The sequence below is a fragment of the Ictalurus punctatus genome, chromosome 28, assembly GCF_001660625.3.
Source record: "Ictalurus punctatus breed USDA103 chromosome 28, Coco_2.0, whole genome shotgun sequence".
In the NCBI taxonomy this organism is placed as follows: domain Eukaryota; kingdom Metazoa; phylum Chordata; class Actinopteri; order Siluriformes; family Ictaluridae; genus Ictalurus; species Ictalurus punctatus.
Window position 1 is genome coordinate 19,062,510 of NC_030443.2, and position 10,948 is coordinate 19,073,457.

General features: G+C 47.0%; 1 protein-coding gene across 1 annotated transcript in view; it reads right to left on the minus strand.

The window, feature by feature from the left end:
* zbtb20 (zinc finger and BTB domain containing 20) overlaps window positions 1–10,948 on the minus strand; it is a 102,749-nt gene that overhangs the window by 87,010 nt on the left and 4,791 nt on the right. The window contains exon 2 of the mRNA XM_053677132.1: window positions 2,453–2,561. The gene's annotated coding sequence lies outside the window, so the exon portion shown is untranslated. The remainder of the gene's footprint in view (window positions 1–2,452; window positions 2,562–10,948) is intronic.

Sequence of the window (10,948 nt, forward strand, 5' to 3'; positions counted from 1 at the left end):
ACGATCAGGTTCTCGGAGGTAAAGCTTCTCACACTGGTGGATCAGATGTAAACGTGACACTGTGGAACTGGTTTCCTGGTAAGGGTGTGTGTGAGGAGCACAGCTACAGCGTAGTGTCTCTCTCTCTCTCTCTCTCTCTCTCTCTCTCTCTCTCTCTCTCTCTCTGTATACGAGTCATCTGAGGTGAACAGGAACGATATACACTGGCCTGGAGCTCGAGCCAAGGCCTGACGCATGCTCTGACATTCACACACACGAGCAGCAGGGCCATGTGAGGGTCAAACGTGTACGCGTGCGCGCACGCAAATGTCTGCCGCGATGGGCTTTTCCGTAGAGTGCTTCCCCTGCTTAATAGTCTCAGCTGTTGCTCGACGGGAGACGAGTGTGTGCCGTGGAGCGGAGTGTGCGTAAGCCATGTAGCCTTATCGAGGAGCCAGACGGCGTGCTATAGCCAGTGCCTATATTAAGAGCTCTCATTTAAAGCCGCTGCCATTTCACATATGCGTGCACACGCACACACGCACGCACGCACGCACACATATATATTGTATATATACACACAAGCAGCGCTCCCAATGAGACCCCCAACCACAGCCATGATGGAAAAACACTGCGCTGTCCAATCCAGAGAAACACGGTGAATCGCGTGTGTAAGAACAATGCCACAGTGTGTAAAGAGAATTCCTCTGCAAATGCAAAACTCTCGAGAGGAGCTACAATGCCAAAACTCCACGCACTCGCACACTCGGCCCTTAGAGGAGAGTCGCGCAAACCCATTTGGGAAATTGTCTTTTTTTTTCTCCCTTAAACCATCCTGAAAGTGAGGGAACGGCTGAGTGCGGCGCGGCGCAGATCTCCAGGTTTTATGAATCAGTTACAGCAGGACTTTCAGGAACGGATCTGGAGCTCAGCTATGATAAATACCAGGACCGTTCGCAAATTAGCATAAATCTGCAACAGCTGTACGGCTGACAAACACGCTCTTCTACAGAGAAGAAAAAAGGGCTCTTTGTGTTTCTCGCGGTTATGCAACAACAACAGGTAACTGACACCTGAGCACAAAGTGGGCCTTTTGGACTGATCCGGGATCTGATCTCGCAGCCTTTCACACCGGTTTGGGACGGAATTCTTTTGGACCCATGTGGCTTTTAGAAAGCTGGCGTATATAAAAGCGCTCTGTCTTTGATCTGGGTTTGGGTCATGAAGCTTTTTGGACTTATCTGGGATCATAACGTTTTTGGACCGATCTTGGATCGGATCTCGAAGGTTTTTGGACCGATCTTGGATCGGATCTCGAAGGTTTTTGGACTAACGTGGGATCAGATAACGAAGATTTTTAGATTTAGCTTTGATTGGATAACAAAAATGTCTGGACTCTTAGATAGGATCTTGAAGCTTTTTGGACTGATCTTAGATCGGAACACGAAGCTTTTTGGACTGGTCTGTGATCAGATCAGAAAGGTTTTTGGACTGATCTGTGATTGGACCATGAAGCTGTCCTGGGATCAGATCACGAAGCTTTTTGGACTGACCTTGGATCGGATCGTGAAGCTTTGTGGACTGGTCTGTGATCGGATCAGAAAGGTTTTTTGGATTGAACAGGGATTGGATCACGAGGCTGATCTGGGTTCACATCAAAGTTTTTCCGATTTTTCCTTGATTGGATAACAAAAACGTTTGGACTCTTACAGTTACATCCTATATCTTGAAGCTTTCGGGACTGATCTTGGATCGGATCGTGAAGCTTTCCGGACTGATCTGAGATCAGACTGCGCTGCCGATCTAAAACCGGATCTCTCTGTCTCTGAAACCGATCTGCGATTGGATCCCGTGGCCTTTCAGACTGGTCTGGGATCAGCTTGCTGTACCTTCGCCTTCGATCCAGCACTGAACTGCTCTGCCTGATCCCAGATCAGAGCGTGTAAAAGAATTCTGGGTAGGATGTTTCCGTGTTGCATCAGACGAACCACGTGCTGCGTGTAGGAGTGCTCTCCCTCGCTCAGGCTCGTGCCGTGTAGAGGGCAGCAGAGAGGGAGGAAGCGGCGAATGCTCCGACAACGTAAACAATTCGAATTATAAATCACCATGCGACCTCAAACCACACGACTGCAGACGGATTAAAAGCCATTTGCGTTAAACACGCCGCCGACGAGGAGCTGTTAGCGACCACGCCGCGTAAACATCTCCGACTGACCTTTTCAGTGTACACGGCACCGACGTAGCGTGCACTGGCTGTACGCGTACAGCGCGTCCCAACTGGTAATATGGTGCACTGTCCAGGGAGCGAATTGGGACACAGCCCTCGTGCTATAATTCCGTACTCTGATAATAATAATAATAAGAAGAAGAAGAAGAAGCAGAAGAAGGAGAAGAAGAAGGAAGAGTGAGAGTAATAACACAGACACGTGGCGGTGTGACGGCGAGAGCAGATGAATCAGAGCGCTGAGCTCACCTCTCACTCTCGGATGGAGAACACACTTCCTCTCCAGCGTCCCTCGGCTGCGAAGATCACATCTGATGCTCCTCTGAGTGCGCTCTCATCAGCCGATCCAGATCTGTCACTGAGAACATCACACACAGTTAATCTCCACATACGGGATGCATTTAAACAAACACACACACACACACACACACACACACACCGCGGGTTTTTAAACTGACACGGCCATCAGAATTATTTCTCTGTGAGTCGTCTCATTGCGACACAACGCGCAATAAACCCAAAAAACGTGTCCGTGCCTGTACACCACTTCCGTCTCCGTCCTCACACGCGGCGCGGTGTGGCGTGCGCTGGTCCGAAAAGTACGATTTGGCGAGCGAACGCGCCCGACGTGGCCGTGTGACACTTTTCCTCGTTTGCGATCGAGGTGCGATGTGTGTGTGTGTCTCTCTGTGTGTGTGTGTGTGTGTGTGTGTGTGTGGTTTTTTTTGTTTGTTTTTTTTTTTTAAAAACCTTGAACCTTTCACACGATCGGAATTGTTTACGACGGTCCCGGAGAACGGTTAAACGTCTTGCCCGCGGAACTTACGAGCGCTCCTACTGATCCGGGAACGGGGAACAAAGAGCAACGGCGGGGGGGGGGGGGGGGGGGGGGGGGGAGAAAAGAAAGAAAGAAAAAAAAAAAAGAGTGCAATGTTTTGCCCAGGGTGTCAGCAAACCGAGCCAAACCAAATCAGATCAGAAATACAGTTGAAGTTCTAGAAACACGAGGTGTTGCGCAAACTGAATTTACATAACTGGTGATGGTGCTGGATTAACCCCGACGTTAACTCCGAGCTCGTACCTCGCACACTCATGAACCTTCTTCTTCTTCTTCTTAAAAAAAAAAAAATGACATTAAAAGAAAATAATAATGACGGCGGAGTTATACGGAGTTATCAGCCCACATTCCACAGGCATCCTGGGAATTTGGAGCTCGGCGAGGAGAACATACCGGCACAATGGAAAAATACATAACACAAACAAAACATGCGTTCGTTTAAGTACAACACCGATCCAGGTTTCCATCCGCTGATTAAACCTCGGGCTCGGGCTAAAAAAATAAATAAATAAATTTAAAAAGGAGCGGACTTCAAAACAGAATCAGTATCGAGTGTGTGCTTCATTCCATCGGCGGGTTCACGCGGTTCACTCCGAACTCCACACGTCCTCCGATTGTACGCACCTCCGTGTCTCGTCCGCCACGTTCTATCGTCTATCGGCGGTCTGGTCAGGAAAACGTCTGTGTCCGAGCGTAGCGCTCGTCACGATCCACCGCTTTATCCCTGAACCAAACCTCGCCTACGCAACAAAGGTCTCGGTTTAAACATTAAATTGCATTAAAAAAAAAAAGCTTATAGACTTATAGACGGTTAATGGTTAAATCGGTAATCTCCGGGTCGTACCGGGTCATGAAAAGTGCAAAGGGAATATTTACTATGAGACTGACGCATCATAGACCCTTCAGAACTTATACGTCATAATCACGCTTCTATTAAAGCGGGGCGAGTTCGCCCAGGTGAGCGTTCGGCCTGGTTTTATTACATGACTGATGAATCACGAGGGCGAGTCGAAGTCGAGGCAAAAACAAACGAGTTTCTTTCGTTTTTTTCTGCTTCTTCTTTTTTTTTTTTTTTTTTTTTTTTAGGCAAATATGCCCGAACGTTTGAAGCCTGTGTGAAATAATCAAGCGTTTAACACAGGTCTGTCCGAGGAATTATCACAAATACACCCTTACACTCTTCACCAGGATCTAATATAAATAAATATACATGAATTATACATGAATATACATGAATATGCAAATGTACTTGTCATGCTAAAAAGCCAGCTCACGTTCTTCAGAGATTTCAGAGGCTCGGATGTTGGATTTTTTATTCCTCGGTACGATTAGACGAGCCGAACGTTTCCGATTAACACGTCTGAAACAGTGATATTTAGAATATATATATATATATATATATATATATATATATATATATATATATATGTGTGTAGCCCCGCCCCTAAATCAGCACAAAAAGATCCAAACATGACGTTTATACGATTTAAGATTGACCTTGAAACTTCCTAACGTTTTCGACTTGCCCAGATCCGTACGCGTTTATATTTCACGCTCGGTAAAACTTACGGACGGACGCGCACGTTAAATCCCGTCCCGAGTTAAACCCCTGTCTTATACGTTATACGTCCGATCCCTGTAAAAAAAATTTCAATAAATGTTTTTTAAAAAAAACGTCCTCTGAGGGATTGAAGTGGGGAACGGAATGAATATTCGGTTCTCAGTGAAGTTAGGGGAAAATAAACGACTGTTTCTGAACCCGCCGCTTTCATCACCATCACGCAAAATCCAGCCGTGACCTTCAATTAGACCGGCGAAGGTCGTCTCTGTGAAGAGCTTTAGAGTGTCCCAGGATCCTCACTTACCCCCAGGATCCACACACACACACACACACACACACACACACACACGATACTACAATACTGATTTCATTTCACAATAAAGCTCTTTTCCATTAGCGAGTCAAGGCAAACGCATATTTATTAAGAGATGTTTTTATTAGATCCTCCTTTTATCCGGATCCGATACCGATGCTGAAACCGTGTGTATGGACTGATACCGATATCGATGCTGTTTACTTTAAAATCCACCGAGCTACTACTAAAAGCTGTGAGCTAAAAAAAACAAACAAAAAAAAACAACTTTCAATCTTTCACATAAAAATCACAATAGCGTGATGAATCCTAAACGTGATGAAATCGATCCGGACGCAGACGAAACAGCCGGTCGAGTCTTTTTATCCCGTGTGTAAACGTACAAACACGCGTGGCGTTCTGTTACGGTTCGCGGCGTCTCCCGGGCCGCGCGTCTCCTTCGGGACTCGGTGTATGGCCTCGTCGAGTATAAGTGTGCGGCCATGAAAGGGCTTTCTCGTCCGTTTCAGGCTCGAGCCCTTACATCGTTTCCAAATACTGTACACCTGTTTCACGCACAATGACGGGCACCCGCTCACGTGAGCACGGGGAGAGTCATCAAGGTCACGCCGATCGAGGTTACACTTATGAATGCGTGCAAGGTTAGAGTTATGAATGCATGAAATATATACAATTTCCCTTCATTGTATTCCCTTCAAGTAAATAAATCAATTTATTTATTTTTTTTATCGTCTCACGTTAATTAAAGAATGTCATCGAGCACGGAACAATCCGGACCCTCGTAAAGCTCTGGGACGCGCGTACAGTACACGCATGACGGATACTATATACTACGGGCGTTGTGCAGTATAAATTAGAGAGGACATGATGATTTAACGAAGCAGACAGGAGATTTTCTGCATCATATCGCCGGGAAATTAGCATGCTACCATCGTAACGCCACACGATATACGGCGGAACCAAACGGCCGAACCGGTTTCACACACGGATCTCCCGCAAAACGAACCGTCTGGGTTTCAGACGATCACTGAAAGGAAACGAAAGGACAACGCAGACGGACGCCGGTTTGAGAAACAGAGCCCGTTTGCATATCGCGACACTTCCGCAGCGCGTGACGTACGGAGCGTTTAACGGTCTATACCGCGCCAGTAAAAATCCAGCGAAGTGCGAACCAGGATCTTAACGAGTCGCGTCGAAGAACAAACTCCGACGGAGCACTCAAGAGAGCTGCGGGAATCCTACTTGCGAGGGATCCGGGTTTAGAGTCCACGCTGAGACGTAGCGCGCCACCGATGATGCACGGGGACCGCTGAGACGGTCTTTTTGGGACGAGGCCGATGGATGACGACGGGTTCGAATCCCGGCGACGCCGCGGACGTCCGAGAGGGCGAAAACCTTTCTCTCTGTGTGTGAGGGGCGTCGCTCTTTCTCTCTCTCCTGTCAATCACGGCGGCGCTAGCCAATCGTCGGCATCCCGCAGCCTGTGTATGCGGAAGAGGGCCGAGTGTCCTGGAGGAAGCGTGCGTTAGCCTTCGCGCTTCCTGACTGTTAGCTGGTTTACGTACATACATAAATAAATAAATAGTAAACATCTCTAAATAACTAAACCAAAAACGATACTTTTCTATATTTCTATATTTTCCGAGCAGAACCTGGTAGAGCCGAGAGAACCGGGATGAATCGTGAAAGCACCGTATTTATTTTGAAATGTATGAAAATAATTCCGGAGAACGTCAACACTGCAAACGCTTTAATCCGGATTAAAAGCCTTTAATCCAGATTGTTCAGTCGTGTTCAGTCCGTACAGGATTTCGCAGGATTTTTTTTTTGCGTGCTTTTGTTTGCGTTAAACTACTCGAAGTGGCGAAATCGCAGCTGCGTGAATTTGTCTTTCGCGGCGGTGTAAACGAGACCTTTCTCGTACGTGAAGCTCAGACGGCTCCGGCCCGGACCTGCGGGAAATCCGCGGCCGTTTTGAAAAACGTTCCTCGGGATGCCGCGGCGTTCGCTTGACCCCGCGTCCGTTCCTGCGACCGCGAAACGGCGTAATCCCGGACGGACCGTCGTCCGATCCCGGCTCTCTCGTCTCTCGCCGTTTTATCACATTTTTCATGATTCGTCGTCATTTCTCGTAGCTTCGCTACACATAAACACGGTCGACTGTTCCGTCACTGCCGCGGTCTAACGCTTTACTTCTGAAGAAACGTCACGCACCGATGGGAAAGTTCTCCACAGGTCAGGAATATCGCCGCAAAATAAAACTCACACAGTGCCACGGCACACGGTTGTCTCCCGGGTACGCTTCCGCCGGGGTTTTCCGCCTGTGAACGGTATCGTAGGTCCATAAAAACACTTTTTACTTTTTATTTCAGATGAACTTGTCTTCCAGGGCGTGGTCGCGGCTGGTTCGCTGATCACATGACAGGGAATTAAATAATTAGATCTTTTAAAAAAATATATTCTTTTAGAGCTGCACCTGTTTTGTAAACCATACGCTAAACCCCAAAGATGTCTTCCTCCACGTATGAGAAGACGCACACACACACACACACACACACACACACACACACGGAGAACACTAGGTGGCAGCTATACATCCTTCAGTACGGAAGTTGATATCCTTACATTACGTTTTCTGCCATTTCCTTTGAAATGGGTTTAAAGTTTTTAGAAAAATGCAAGGCTTTTAACCGCGTTTTTAATATCCTGCTTTAAAGGAAATCATACTTCGTTAATAAGCGAGCCTTTGAGGAGTAATCCGAGTGGTCCACTTTTATCCAATAAACATCCTAAGTCCCCTAAGTGTCTGAGTCACCATCACGCTCGAGGTGTTTCCAAGTTTATTTGCCCGACAGCGACGACGCACACCAGCGTTCAGAGCCGAACCTTAATTAACCACCGCAAACGTTTAATCCGTAAAGGTAATCTCTTTTAAAAACAACAAAACAAAAACGAACCTGTTTAAACGGGTAACTGGATGTGTATCTGGACGTGCGTGACGCTTTCGTGATGAGAAGAGACCCGGGCGCGAACGGGTTAAGCCCGGCCGGTCCTCGGCCATTTCCCGAAACGGATACACGTATCTGTGTGTCAGAGGGACAGGGACTGCGTGGGAATGGCTCACGTAATCAATTAAAATCCGGCTGATCGGCTCGTCTCAGCCGCGCGGCGTGTGCGACACGCCGACTTTCACGCCGTTGCTCGCACGTCTCTCGGAACACACCGCGTCCTAAACGACGTCGATGCCAAAGAGTTTTCATGCTCACCGTTCCTGCTTTTCATTTAAGGCCCGGGTGTGACACCAAAAAATAAATAAGGCGGTTAATTATATAAATGGCTAATAAACCCGGGCTGTAGAGAGAAATGAAGTGTATTGAGATGAGTTTGTAGAGTGCACAGTGTATTCACGGCTTTAATGAGAAACTTATATAAAAAGATTCTTTATTTTTTAAAAAGCTAGTTTTTATCCGGCAGTAAGGGAGAGGCTTTAATGCTTAAACATAATCAGGATATTACCGTGACCTGTCTGAATTGCGCAGTAATGCTATCAACCGGTGACCTTGGTACAGGTGTAGAGAAGATGAAAAAAAAGAACAAAAAAAAAAAAAAGCTTTAAAGGTTGGTCTACGGAGACATTTCTGTGAGCGTGTACTTTACTCCAGCTTTAAACAGACTGATCTAAAGCCGAACGTAAGCACGGGGAACCACACACACGCACTGCTACATACATCTACTAGATACGCCGATCGGCCGTAACGTTAACACCGCCGACAGGTGACGTGAAGAACGCTGATTATCTTTAAAATGGAGCCTGTTTGGGGGGAGGGGGGGTGACATTATTGGGTAACGGGTGAACAGTCAGTTCTGGAAGTTGACGTGTTGGAAGCAGGAAAAATGGGCAAGTGTAAGGATCTGAGAGACTTCGACAAGAACCAGATTGTGACGTCTAGACGTCTGGGTCAGAACGTCTCCAAAACAGCGGGTGTTGTGGGGTGTTCCCGGTATGCAGTGGTCAGAACCTACTAAAAGTGGTCCGAGGAAGGAGAACCGGAGAACCGGCGAAGGGTCACGGACGCCCAAGTCTCAGTGATGCGTCCGGTCCGATCCCACAGAAGATCTACTGCAGCACAAACTGCTGGAAAAGTCGATGCTGGTTCTGATAGAAAGGAGTCGGAACACACAGAGCGTCACAGCTTGCTGCGTCTGGAGACGTGTAGCTGCAGAGCGGTCAGAGCGCCCATGCCGACCCCCTGTACTCCACCGAAATCTCCTACAATGGCCATCAGAACTGGACCACGGAGCGATGGAAGAAGGCGTCCTGGTCTGATGAATCAGGTGTTCTTTTACATCACGTGGAGGCCGGGTGCGTGCGTGTCGCTTACCCGGGGAAGAGACGGCACCAGGACGCACTGTGTGAGGAAGGCGGGTCGGTGGAGGAAGTGTGACGCTCTGGACGATGTTCTGCTGGGAAACCTCGGATCCCGGCATTCACGTAGACGTTACATTGACACGTAGCACCTACCTAAACACTGCTGCAGACCGAGTACACCCCTTCATGGGAACGGTGTTCCCTAATATCAGTGTCCTCGCTCAGCAGGATAACGCTGCATGATACACCGCAAAAACAGTTCAGGAACCGTTTGAGGAACACGACAAAGAGGTGTTGACTCGCCCTCCAGATTCCCCAGATCTCAATCCGATCGAGCGTCTGTGGGACGTTCTGGACTAACAAGTCCGATCCACGGAGGTCCGACCTCGCGATTTACGGGACTTACAGGCTCTGCTGCTAACGTCTTCCAGAGGTCAGACCTGTATTGGCGGCACAACGGGAGGGGGACCTACACAGTATTAGGCAGGTGGTTTTAACGTTATGGCTGATCGGTGTAGACTACAACATACACGCATGACTACACACGTGTACTATATAGAGTAATACATACATGCCTTATTGCCTATACGTATCACATCGCTGACATGGGTGCCTTATTGCCTACGTAAGATATAGACTGCACAGCTTATATCAAAATTTAGATTGTAATACTCTAATATAGATCACCACATACACATATTATACCTATGCATTATATATATATATATATATATATATATTACAACACACATGCATTAGCTATTACATATATGTATTATGCAGATTACTACACAGACACATTAACAGCCACATGCATGATATAGATTATTACATATATGTACCATATAGACGACACGTACGTGTTAAAGAGATTACTCCATACGTACACTCTCACCTACATTTATGATATAGATCATTACATACATGCGTTATTACTTACGTATAACAGACTGTTACACAAATACGTTATGCAGATAGCATGCAAGCCTCGTTACTTATATATTCTACCTTCACATGTCTACATTTATATATTAATATACGCGTGCATTGGCTATCAGATTATTACACGCGAGCATTATTTCCTACACGCACTATAGATAGTCACATGCGTGTTACAAGCCTATATGAGCGCAGGTGTGCACCCACGAGAAATTTCTCAAACGGCCGCGGGCGGAAAAAAACGCGATATCGATATCTCCATACGGCCGTGACCCCGTCGACGCCGACACGTGAAAGTGGTGCGGGCGTGGGGAAAGAACGCGTCCTTAAGCGCGACGTGTGAGGATGAGCTGAAGAGTCCGAGTGCCTTTTATTTGAACTCGGACGAGACGTCGGCGATAATCGTGTCGGTGTTGGTATCGTATAGATGGGTAGCCGGGTAATATCGGCGTGGACGTCTCGGCTGTGTTCTAGATCGCGGGTTTTAAATGTGAAAAACGTCACGGAAGGATTGACTTTTTTTTTTTTATTATTTCACTCAACACATTGCTGCTTTTCTCAAAAAAACCTTAAATATTAAGTCTCTCCGACGCTATTAGACGGTTAAAACTGGAATATTATTCGGCACGTGCCTAGTATATTTTATACGAGACGTCATGGACGTTTAGCTTTAACGAGGTTAGACGTTCTTTAGCGAAAAATGTGTGAAAGGTCCTAGTGAAAGC